The sequence below is a fragment of the Boleophthalmus pectinirostris genome, unplaced genomic scaffold (assembly GCF_026225935.1).
Source record: "Boleophthalmus pectinirostris isolate CB_2022bp ecotype Guang Dong unplaced genomic scaffold, ASM2622593v1 HiC_scaffold_6, whole genome shotgun sequence".
NCBI lineage: Eukaryota > Metazoa > Chordata > Actinopteri > Gobiiformes > Gobiidae > Boleophthalmus > Boleophthalmus pectinirostris.
The window spans coordinates 11,694,133-11,707,867 of NW_026571447.1; the positions used below are offsets into that span (position 1 = coordinate 11,694,133).

Sequence of the window (13,735 nt, forward strand, 5' to 3'; positions counted from 1 at the left end):
GTTGAAGCACTTTGAAAGTCAGTGTGAGACAAGACAATTTGAAAGGTTAGTTTGTCTTGTTAGAATGTTATAAATAATTTTTTGGCCATTTTACAAGTAATGCATATTACTATAAATGAGTTCTGAATTAGATTTTATAATAGAAGTATTTTTTTTTTGTTATTTAAAGCAGTGAGTAATGGTCATTATTGTATAAGAATTTGATCTGGTGTTTTTCGCCCACATAATGGGTGTGATGTTGGTCTTAGTTTTCATTTAAGTGGTCTTAAAAAGGTCTTAAAAAAGTCTTAAATTTGGGGTAGTCAAACCTGGGGATACTCTGATATAGGCTATTGCTATTGTTTTGATGTTTTACTTGTAGACATAGATGGACTATGAAGCATTTTACCCACTTATGATTGGATAATGGGAGGAAAAAAACCCACAAATGTTATACATTTGTATATTTATGTATTTAGATTATGTATTTATAGTTTATATATTATATATACATTTATTACATATTACTTACATTAATACTACAACATTTGAATTCATGCTTAAACAGAACTTTTATTTTTCCGTGTGTAGTTTGCTCCTAAAATGATCATGTTCTACGCACGCAGCTCTAATTACACACAACATTTTTGCAGGGCATACTTCAGTACTACTATTAGTAATACTGCCTTTACTGCCTGTCTTTAGGAGTAGCTCTCCTTTGCTCGGGCGTCTTTAGGACCGGTTCTCCTCTGCTCAGGCGTCTTTAGGAGAGGCTGTTGATTTGTCTTTTATTTTATCGATGGCCACATAGAGGCATCTTTACTGACGATGTGTTCTTCACACCCACATTAACGATGTTTTGTTTTGGCGCATTCTTCGCTGGCGTCTGTGTGTGTGTGTGCGTGTGTGCGCTCAGAGCTGAGTTGGAGATTGGAGTATTTAGAACAACAGCCCTCTAGAGCGCCAGGCTCTAGTCAAAGTGCATCCTTTGGTAAAAAAGGATATAAGCACTCTTCCGTTTGCTCCTGCACACGTCCCGCCCAGTGGTCTTCTGTACGCGGAGGTCATTATAGTACAACCACCCATCGGTTGGGTCAAGGGGACTGTTGGCCAGGTCTTTCCCATCAAACACGAAGTGTCCTATAGAAGCACACACACAGTAAAGATGAGAGTTCAATTTCTTTAAGACATTTTCCTAGTGTTGAGTAATAAATCATTTTCTCACCAGAGTTGACTGATTTTCCAAGGTGGGAAATGATACCCACTAGACTGAAACAGCCAGAATCCTGTAGAAAGCACAAATGGCAGATTACTAAGAAAGTTCAAAAGTTCCTTCACTACAACTGTGAAAAATTGACTTTACATTGTTTGACGACACCACAAGGTCTCTGTTTAAGTGGATGGAATCATTGATCCTCTCCCGCTGGTATCTGGGTGTGTACCTGACCCTTTTCAGTAAGAGCATCAGAACTCTGCGTAAGGACAAAATGTAAACAATAGTTAGTAAGGAGAAGGCAGTTGTTTCATTCAAATGAACGTTTGTTTCACTTACTTGGGCAGTGTTGAAAAGCTGCTTTGTACGGAGGACATTAGCCCACCACAGCCGCACATGTACTCCAGGTCTGCGGCCTGTCAAAATCAAATATAATGTGAATATTAAATCAAAATGCAGTACTGTATTGAGTATTTCATATGCACAAGTAAAGTTACTTGGCCAGATAAATACTTGGATCATACCAAAGGAAACAAAATCTTACTTTCAAATAGTCCTCCAGGAGGTCGGGAATCGTAGCATCTTGATGCAGCTTCAGAGAAACAGAGTTAAAAATCTCTGTCTGACGTGAGCCCATTCCACACCTGCACAAACATTAATACAGTACATGGAGTTTATGAAGTACATCAAGTATATATGAAGTAAATGCTACTGAAGAGTATTGTGTTTGCTGTGAGCCCATACCTCTGGCAGGTCCTGGTCCGATCCATGGTAAAGACGAGCTCCTGCACTGGGCACCTGTAGGTAGTGCCCAGGCTGAAAGCAATGCTCTCCAGTGTTGGTGCCAAACTTTGAATTTGACTAAACAACACAGTGAGGAACCTAAGGGCGGACTGAAACAAACACACAGTAACTTTAGTTTAGCAGACCAGAAGAAATATAAATTAGCATATTAGTTTGTCTTTATGGAATCTTTATGAAAATGTTATGATTTTTTAAACTTAATTAACTGAACATCCTTTTTTACAAAAGTAAAGACAAAAAACCTAAACCTAAAGAAAAGTCACTTTTGTAATCTATATAGAGTTTGAAAACCAGTTTAATATTACTAGTACATTATGTTAGATAAAAAAATAAATAAATCACTGGTACTTTTGATAAATGTAATTGTTCTAAATAATTATTATTTCAATTATATCCTGCATCCCTCAATCATGGCTAAAGTAACTCACTTGCTGTTGGGACCCTCTAAACTCTGGAGCCTTGGAAGCTACAAGAGCCTTGAAAGAGTGCACCAGTGTTTTCCTCTTGTCTTCCTGAGTGGAGTATCTCGACTTTTGGATGTCGTAAAGGTGTCTGTGGAAGAGACATGAGCTCATCAAATAAGGCATTTCACTCTGTACGGTTTACATGACTTTTTTGCTGTAATTAGAGATCATTATTTAAAAAAGATTGTAACTGTAAACTTTAGTGTCTGAGAGAGAAAAGAAAGGATAAAAAAGATAAAGCAGTGTCCTTATACAATGACCACTGCTAGTTGCTTTTACACAGTTAGAAAATGGTAAATATGTATTTAGTAAAGGGTGCGTAGCTGTTGCGTACCTCAACAGGCCTGCGTCTCTGCTCTTCTCCCAAATTCTCTTCTGAGAGCTCACGCTGCGCATGAACAGCTCCAGGGTCATGATGCTCTGAACACTGGCGTTGAGATAGCATGTATTTCCAATGTTGGGAAGTCTGTAAATGAAAACAACATCATCTAATCTCTGTCCAGTTAATGTCAATAAACTGTATCAATCATAACCAAAAAACGTACCCAAAGCGTGCCAGGTTGAGCGTCACTGTTTCACAAGGAACAGGCTTAGGAGGATTGGGGCTATAGAAAGACAAACCAGAGATTACAAAAGTATTCTTAATTCTTAAAACTACTTTGTTTTAACATAAATATCTACAGTCCCTTGATTAAAAAAAAAACACTGATGTACCATTTCTGTTGGTTAAAAACCAGACACTTGACTTCTGATGGAGGACGGTTCTGTTCCTTGGTCAAGTCTTCCCCTTTCAGGTCATCAGGGGAAACCTTTCCTCCATCCTGTTAAAGAAATAGAAACATTACACACTGAAGCCAGAGCTGTACTAGTATATACTGTAATACATGCAACTGAAACTTACCTGTCCACCGCTGAGCTTTGTGGACTCTGCAACCCTGAAACAAACACATGTCATGTTATTTTACATTCAGATTTAAGATAAGATAAGATAAGATAAGATAATCCTTTATTGTCTCCCATGGGAGAAATTTGTCTTGGGACAGGGGGTAACATGTTTTATCAAAAAACAGGACAACACAACACAAAGCACCACATAAACAAACACCATAAAACAAAGTAAATATGAGACCAGTATGACCACGAGTGATGCACCAACAGGACCCTTAAATTATCCTTAACAGGCAAACCCTTGCATTCTTCTGTTCTATTAATTATTGCACATTCCCTAAGCCTATGTGCAGTTTTAGTTATAATTATTGCACATTCCCTAAGCCTATGTGCAGTTTTGATTGCACATTCCCTAAGCCTATGTGCAGTTTTTGTTATAATTATTGCACATTCCCTTAGCCTATGTGCAGATTTAATTATTGCACATTCCTTAAGCCTATGTGTAGCTTTAATTGCACATTCCCTACACCTATGTGCAGTTTTGATTGCACAATCCCTAAGCCTTTTATAATTATTTTTTAACTGCATTATCTGAGTTTAGCAGTTTAACAGCTAGTGGCACAAAAGAATATTTGAATCTGTTCAGTTTACAGTTTGGGACCCTGAACCTTCTGCCTGATGGCATCAACTCAAACTGACTGTGAAGAACATGGGTTGGGTCATTGATCACCTTCCTGCCGAGCTTCCTCACAGTCTCCTCAAAAATTTGCTGAAGTGAGCTTGGGGCCACACCCCATTATTTTACCTGCTCTTTTAGTCAAGGTAAAAATCTGTGCTTTAAGTTTGACTGAGAGGTTACCAAACCATGTTGACATGCCATAGCGTAAGATAGATTCTATGCATGCTTTATAAAACAACAGCATTACATTGGTGTCAACTCCATGTAACCTAAGCCGTCTTAAAAAATAGAGACGCTGGCTGATTCTTGAGCAGACAGACTGTACCTGCTGGCTCCATTGGAGCTGAGAATCAAATAACACACCCAAGTACTTATAACATGTCACCTGCTCTATGTCCCTCCCCCTGATATTAACGGGGCTGTGGTCCCCGACAGATTTGGGATCAAAAATGATCTCCTTTGTCTTTTCCACATTTAAGACAAGGTTATGCTCCTCACACCAATGCACCACTTGATCAATTCCTGTCCTGTAGCTCATGGCATCTGTACTTTTACTGAGTAAACTAAGAATAGCTGTGTCATCAGAAAATGTAATTATATATTTTATTATATATATATATATATATTTAATAAATAAAGATTTAAGATTTCAAGACATTTTAATTACAAATTACTTAAAAACCTGTAAATGTGTAAAATGAGTGCCTACCAGGCCTGTACTGGAGTCCTGGCCTTTGGTGTTGGGTCTGGTTCTTCAACTGGAGAAGAACAAACGTTGTTCCTCTTCTGTTAATTAAATAAGTATTTTAAAAACAGCAAATAAATAAAGTCCTATTATCATGTGATTCAGTTTTGTTATGAGACGTGCACTTACTCTCCAGAACCTGAGAGGCCTACTGCTCTTACTAGCCTCCGTTTCTGATGGAGATCGGGCCTTTTTCTGTGGAGAGAAACACAAGAGCCAAACATCAGAAACAATTTTATACAAATACTGCAGTTTAAAGACCAGTTTGTGGTCCAGCATCAAATCGTCTGCGTCACAACGCAGTGAGTCTGTGTTGACGCGTACCCCCTATGCAGAGCCTCTGCGTCGACCAATGTGCGCCTCCGAAATTTTCTAACTATGCGTCGAAACGACGCAGACAGCAGGGGAAGCGACACAAATGATAAGGACTGTGATTGGTCCTCCCTACCACTGCACTACACACATTTCCTGTACTCTGCTTTCCTTTCTTTCAATATACATTGAGAAATAATGTGTTTTGCGCATATTTGTTTACGTTTTACAGAAATGAAACTTAAAACCGCATGGCTAACTTGCATAAACTAAGCGCTCAAAAAACAGCTCACTCCTTGTGCCCTGACATGGTTCAGCTTCTCTCGGACTTAAAAAGGACACGACTCAGTGGAATATGAGTGTTCTTTCTGTGACAGAGGGATATTGTTCTAATGGTGAGTCTGTTGTGTGCTTTTATCGCGTTGAGATGGTTCCTGTTAAACTTTTCAGAGATTACACATCTGCAGGTCACACGCATAGACTGTATATATGAATGGACATATATCCTAGCCCTCTAGCGTTTTGCTGTGAATTACTTCGCGGTGCATAGACCTCGATGCAGATCCATAAATCAAAAACGACAACGACAAGGCGATGGCAGCAGTGCGTATTGAGTCAACGCAGAACTATACTTCACTCTTAACTGTTCAAGTGATAACATAAAGTGTGACGTACTGAAAGAAATCTTAGCCACAAAAAACACCCAGTTGTTTTGGGGGGTACACAGCTGTTCTCGGTGTCATCTGGATTCAGGATTTGCACATCCTGCTAAAACACAAGAAAACTTTGTGAAAATGCAGTGAAGTGTTGGTAACAACTGTAATCAAACATTTACTGACGCAAGACAAATGACTCCTGACTCTAAACTCTCACTAAACATAACTCACTTGAACCTAAACCACTAACTGCAACTAATGTTGCAGTTTACTACACATAACTGACCTGTGCACAACATATGAGGCGTTTGAACATCTTTCTGTTTATGTAGAGAAACTACTTAGAGAGCTCAAGAAATGTGTCCGCTTCGGTCGACTGTCCTGTAGAAATGAACTTAGTGGAGCGTTCTCCCCCAACTTATAAAGATCAGGATAGAATTCTGGAACATGATATCCATGACAACATGTCAACATCCATGACAACCTGTCATGGCGATATGTAAATTAGGGGCTGATAAATAAATAAAGCATTTTTTAAAAACAAGGTTTACAAAATGCTGTACAAGCAGCAATGAACATTACAAAAAGCATGAAAATAGCACACAGAACGCTTACAAAAACAGACAACAATGTAAACAATACAATTAATTAAAATAAAAAGAGAAGGAATAAAATAAACAAGGAATAAAATCAAGCTAAAACCAGTTAAAGGAAGACCAACTGATAAAAATTAGTCTTAAGAAGTGATTTAAAAGAAGATACTGATGGTGCGAGTCTTATCTCCTCAGGCAGGTCATTCCAAAGCTGAGGTGCCCACACTGAAAAGGCTCGATCAGCCTTCGTCTGGAGCCTGGACTCTGGAACAGCCACAGGGACCTGCTTGAGGATCTAAGGCTGTGGGAGAGCTCGTACAGGGTTAAAAGTTCTGAAACTGCATTTGAAGAAAAACATTTGGTAACATAACTACTTACAGAAAGTTCTGTACTGAATACTGAAATAATGAAATGTTATTGACTGAATAACAACAGATTGTTGTGTGCAGTATGTGCCTTCCTAACAGTGGAGTGTGGTCAGGGCAATCAAGGCAAGAAGTGGTTGCCCAATAAAATCTAAAACCATTGCGTGTGGAAAGTATAATTAAATAGTTTCAAATTATATCCAGATAATCCCGTTTTCCCTTCACTTCTGTCTGTTTAAAACATGGTTGTAGTCACGGTGTCCTTAAGTGCAAACTGCAACAACTGCAGTTAACCATTTCTACCACAGAATTATAATAAAATCTGGAAGGTGAACCCAAAATGGCATTGTATTGTTTTCTTTTCTGCATTACTTCCTCAATACAGGCTCACACCTCCTACCCATGTGACCCATGTAACATGCACGGTGTGGAGCGTTTGGACCAATCAGAGCAAGAGCTGCTAGAGCAGATCTCCCTTACAAAATTAAGTTTTAAGCACTTTCAGGATTTTAAAAAGTTTATGTTGTGAAAATAGAAAAGAATCCTTACAAAATCTGAACATCGTGAAAGCTGTTGATGCCCTGTCAACTGAACACGGGCAGTTTGTACTCCCAAAAAATGCATTGTGCTTCTATGGGAGAATTCTTTCTGGACCCAAGCTCCCGGGAGCTGCAGTACCTGGTGCGGCCACTAGTTGGTCTCCAGCCAGGACAGAGGGGAAATGGCTTATCCAGTTTTTATAAGAGATCCATGATTTCTACATGCGCTCTTACAACCAGAGAGGCCGGCCGGTTGTTTTAGAGGTTTGCGCATGCATAGTGAGGACCACATCCGGCTCAAATAGCACTGAATAAACCCATATTATCATCCATGAGAATCAGACATGTGAGATTTTTAGTGAATGTGCATGTGCAGCAGGAGATGACAACAGAAGTGCTAACTTTCAACACAAGTGTCTAAAAATAACTTTTCACGTTATAACGATCAGATGTTAGTTAGAAATACAGGCAGTCATTTAATCAAGCAGTGAGCTAGTTTCAGGGCTAGATATTGTGAAATGGAGGATCCAGACGAAGCAGTGGAGTGAGAGCAGCTGGAGAAGAGCCTGTCTTGTCTTTGTGTTTATGAAGGAGCGACAGCGTCAGTGGAATAACAGCACTATTATACACACACGGAGGAACATTTGTCTGTTCTGGACCTGCTTCGCTTCAGGGAAATACAGGACGCTTCTTCAGACATGGTTTTGATTTGCATGTGTGAGTGTGAGCGCGCTGTTCTAATGCAGGGCTGTGTTTAAGAGGACGTCTGTGACACATCAGGCTGTATTATTATCAGTGCACCTGTCTGACCTGTGCACTCTCCTTGTTAGTCTCTCTTCATGAATGTACATTTTGTGTAGTGAGTGCATTACATATGTGTCAGTGTCATATGTCATTCAGATGGTTTCTCAATGCATAATAATAATGACATAGATAACAGAAGTACTGAAGGCTCAGCTACATAAATAAGGTTTAGGAGTAGGATAAATCTGTGAGTAGCTTTGTTTGTACAAACAAGGCATCAGATACAGTCTAACAAATATTATATTTGTAACTTTATTATAGAACTCTTCAGGTCTCCATAATTTGAGTCCAAAATGGCTCAGTGTATATGCATTTATTATGACAATAAAATAAACTAATTTGCAGTGTAGTATGTATAAAAAGTGGAGTTATTAAATTGTAATTGACTAAATATTAATGTCCACCCCAAGTCTGCTTGCCTACCCAAAAAAGTCACTGCATGCTTTACCGTCACAGGAAACTCTGCTCTTGTCTCTAAAAGATGTGAGATGTGATTATAAACCCATCAATAATAGGATAATAAGGATGAGGTGAGGAATAACTTTGGACCACTACAAACAGTTTAAAATGAACTAGTTATGTTTTAAGTCAATAATCAGATACAGTGCCTTTAATTAAGGTGGCCATACCGGCTTGTCAAAGCCTGACCCCGTCAGATCTCAGAAGCTAAGTCTGGGCCTGGTTAATACATAGGAGACCTTAGGCCTTGGGTGTCCTTAGGCAAGGCACTTCACCCACATTGCCTAGTATGAAAGTGGTGTGTCCATGAGTGATGGTGGCGGTCGGAGAGGCCAATGGTACAGATTGGCAGCCTCGCTTCCGTCAGTCTGCCTCATGGCAGTAGTGGCTACAATAGTAGCTTACCACCACCGGGTATGAATAATGATCTGTAAAGCGTCTTTGTAACATATGTTTGTGAAAAGCGCTCTATAAATAAAAACTTAATTACTTACTTATGAAAATAAATGCGTAGCCTCTTAAGGGTGTATGTCTCTTTTTTACATTTCATATTTGAATTAAAAACATGCTAATATGACTAAGAACAAGAGTACTGTCAGGATGGTGTAACACTTGTATTAATAGTTGCACCATAAAAGGCCCCTGAGCTCTCCTTCATTGTGTTGTATCATCGTCTGCTTTAACCAATTGAAATTTGTAAATCTTAAAAATCCTCTGAATATATTTTGAATCTTGAACTTGATTTCACACCATTGCAACACCACGGGGCTTTGTGCATGTTCAGGTAGCAATCGTCCCTAATCTGGTTTGTGTAATATCCTAATGGTAACAAAATGAGATAAGTAACAACTGAAATACTATTTAATGTACTTAGGTTGGGTTTGCAGGCATAGATGTGTTTGTATGAAGATGTATGTTTCATTGAAATTGCAGTCGACATGCTGGTGGTACACAGAGAACAGACGCACAGAGAATCATGGGAAATGAGCAGTGAACACAGCTCCCAATGCACTGGGCCATTTACTCAGCCCTCTGCTGTTTCTAATCCACCATTTTATTCCTCTTTAATGAATCAATGAAAAAAAAAATATATATAATTCTGCCATTCATTCACATTAAAATATTTTCTCTGTGAAGATGTCCCTACTTTGCCATGAATGTTCTGCAGTGTGGCATTAAAGTTCTGTTGACCCTACTCACAGCAAGAATGCATGTTTTTCTAGGTGTTTTAAAACAACTGATATTGTAAGGTTAATGCTATAATGTGGTATATTCCAAGCAAAGCAGTAAAATCTCCATGGGGGTCAACAGATGGGAAGACTCTACCCGAAAAGTTACATAGTGCACCTTTAAAATCTAAATGATTGTTTTTGGATCAATGTATAAAATGAGAAAATGTGACACAATGTCTTTCAACTGATGAATCATTGTATAAACGATTTGCAGCCAGACACATCGTTTCTGTGTCTGCAAGCCTTCCCTATCCACACAGCTTTGAGCATATTTGTTTATGTTTTACAGAAACAAAACTTAAAACCACATGGCTCATTTGCATAAACTAAGTGCTCAAGAAACAGCTTGCTATTGTGCACTGATACGGTTCAGCTTCTGTTGGACTAAAGGACACGACTCAGTGGAATATATGTGTTCTTTTTGTGACAGAGGGGTGTTCTACTAATGATGAGTCTGTTCTGTGCAAGTAGTTCTAGCTATGCTGTTTCCTGTTTGTCTATGGTTTGTTTAAACTGTTTTCCACAATAGTGTCACATGAACAATGTCAGGAACCCAGCGAATCAGGAAGACACAAGTCACAGTGATGTGGTCCATTAAGGACAGCAACTAGAGCTCATCATATAGATACAGATAGATACATCAGTGTATCAACATTTTCAGGCGTCCACACAGTGCAGGATCAGATCCGTACTCAGATGAATTCATGGGAGCTGGCAGCAGATCGTTTCTTCTCTGGAGCCGTTTTCCATCGGATTATTGTGGACGAACACTGCATCTGCAATGAAAACGATTCAAATACGTACTAGTCTGGATGGGGCCTCAGTGTACTAACAGTATTACTACTCTTTATTAATTACATAGAAAAACACATATGGTCCATAGATCACTCTCGCCTTTTTGTGGAAAATTAAACACTTAAACAGGAACAAGAATGCTTTTACTGATCTGAGGCTCCTGAAAATGTGCTGTTTTAATCCACTTTCTATTTGAGTTTTTAGACAATCTTAAAACTTTTTTGTCCATGTTTGCTAATTGTGCATTTTTTCACCATGGAAAATGCCGCCAATAGAAAAAACACCCCCAGTTCAATGTCTCGGCTTTGCTTAAGTATTCCAGCCATTTTTGTTTGCACCCCGATTATCTTAATAGTTGACAATAAAACCCAGTCTGGACTATTTTGCATAGCTAATTCTTCATAAACCATAACAAACCTTTCCATGGACGGTCTTAAATCCACATATTTGCCCGCCCAGCTGTCCCCCCAAACACTCACGTCACGTCGCATCCATTGGCCCCACTGTGAACCATCACGGCACCAGGCTGAGCAGATGCACTGTGACGGTCGCCACGGAGACCTCATATCCTCAATCCCCTGTTCTCCTCTCAACATCACTCCACGCCCCATTAAAGATCTGTGGGCCCATTCAGTCCTCCCTATACACCTACTCCCCATCTCAGCTCCTCTGGACAGACTTATTCCTCTTTGTGCTTGTTGTTATTTCTCTTCATTGCATTGTAACTGACACTAGTAAATAAATTCATTGTAATGTACTTTGATACTTAGTGCTTAAATAGATTTGACCGTCAGTGTTTCAGAGTGTCCAAATTCAAGTGGGTTAGATATTTTTTCCACTTATATATAGTCTGTGGGAGGAACACTTTTGTCCTGAGGGCTGTTACCATACCAAAAACTGCCCTGACACGGGATCAGCTGACCCTACCTGACCTGTTAAGCTAATTTATTTGTTATTAAAATAAATGGCAGTCTCACTTTTGTATTCTACAGGGCAGCTTACAACCACCCAGTATGAGGAGTGATTGAACACTGCTTGACCTATTAAAAGACTGTAGTTGCAACACTGGAATTTCCCCATTGTCAGGGCCTGTTCTCCTCAGACATTCAGCAATGTTTAGTCATTATTATTATTGGAAAAAAGGTGCAGCCCTCACTGTAAAACCTCAGAGGTCATTTACTGCACACTTTAAATGCAAGACACTGGTAATTTTTCATTTGACAAATTCCCTCAAATAAAGTCAGACTCATGAACTTAAATTTCACACAATTGCAACACCCCAGCTCTGTGTGGGAGTTCTGATATAACCTGCAACCCTAATCAGATCTCTGTAATATCCTAATGCCCGCAGAATGAGATTAGTAACAATTAGTCTTTGGTCTAGTCTCAGATAAATTGCCTACCCCCCATACCGAACCTTGATATTCAGACAGATATATTTTTACAATCTGCCTTGTTTTATTTTGTTGCTATGCAAAAGAGATTGTGCTATCATAATTAGCATCATTAGAAAAGCATATTAAGGCAAATAAAGGCTCAAAGTTCATGTTAAACTTGCACAGTACTAAAGTGGACAAATGTATTTTTGACGTCTTTACTTAAACTAAGCTTAATTGTAATACCAACCATATCGCACTCCTTACATTTGACATTAAACCACAATTATACATGCGTTGTCTCCTGTATGATTCAGGGGCTGCACAAAATATCGATTCAGTCAATTGTTTGGAAGAAAATACATTTTTATTTTCTCACTGCAGGTTGCTCACCGCTTGCCAGGCTGGCGCCACCTAGTGCCTCCCCTCAATTTCATTTCTCTCGAGTGACTAGGTCAGGAATCGGAATACACTAGATGGTTTGCAAGAACCCCGGGGATTGGCACCGGGAAATCAGCAAAGAGCGGTGAAGCCCTGACGTCAAGCTCAAGCGCCTGTCTGGGTCCCTTTTGTGGTACAGCACAACAGTAAACAAAGTGAGACTGTGAGACTCGGCATCTTGGTCATTTTAATGTTCGTATTAACCTGCAACACAGGATGCTATTCCACTATGAGGGAGCCTCTGTCCTGTCTGGTGTCGTGTCGTGTCGGTTTTCGGGTTCGGGTTCTCCCGGGCGCTAGGCTAGTTCTGTCACTCCGGTTTGGGTTTATATCGGCTGTTCAGGTTTGAGACATTTCTTCTCGTCGTTTGCGTTTTGCTCGCTGTATTTGATGCACGTTTCTGTTGAGAATTGTCCCGCTCACCAGTGTTGATTCTGCATCGTAACTTGTTTTGTCACACGGAGATGAACTGTTTTGTCACTCTGACAGCAGCGCTAGCTTGTGCTGCTAGAGCACTGCACAGACAGCGGCAGAACGTGCTCAGACTGCGCGCACATCCGCTGTGTTGATAAACACACACGCACGTGGTTCAAGCATCATTCCGCTTGTTAAACGAGAAGAGTCAGAGAGCGACAGAAGCCTTCTAACATTCAGTGTCTTTGAGAGCGAGCGAGAAAGAGCGAGAAAGAGCGAGAGAGCGCGAGGAAAACAAACAAGCTGCAAATAGAATTTATCGTGGCTGGAAAAGTTATCGAGCTCGTTAAAAGTTATCGTACGATTAATCGATTTATTGATTATCGTTACAGGCCTAGATGGATGTAGACGAAGACATACATTCTGTGTTGGCAACGACTCCCAAGATTGACGATTTAAAGCCGGAATAAAGACAATGTTTGATGAATTTTGTCAAGGGGAAAGACCTTATTGCCCTTCTTCCTACAGGATTTGGCGCATTACATACGTCACGACCAAATAGCAGAGATTAGTTAAATAAAAAAGTACCTGCCTACCGTCCAGCGAACCAGTCCTAATGCTGCGACATCAGACAGTTTCCATGAAGTGAAACTGGCTGATGAATCAAGCCAGCTCACTGCAGTTACAGGGACCAAAGTTTAGCACAGGCCCTGCAGCGCTGATGCTCTGAAATCAGTGACGTCATATTAAATGTTGGTGCTTCATGTTTAATAAAATAGTTTGTTTCATTTCATTCATAAAAGATTTCCAAAACTGACAATGCATTAAATATGACCACTGAATACAATCTTTTCAGTTTTGACCATTTTCTGTAGTGGAAAGGGGGGGAAAAAACTCAAATATATGTTTATGAGGAAAAAAATCTACTTTTATTTTCAGGCAAAATCATCAAAGCCTGCATGATCCCTCCGTCTTTG

General features: G+C 39.7%; 1 protein-coding gene across 1 annotated transcript in view; it reads left to right on the forward strand.

The window, feature by feature from the left end:
- The window catches only part of iglon5 (IgLON family member 5), a 106,689-nt gene that overhangs the window by 81,214 nt on the left and 11,740 nt on the right, over nucleotides 1–13,735 (forward strand). The gene's annotated exons all lie outside the window — the stretch shown is intronic.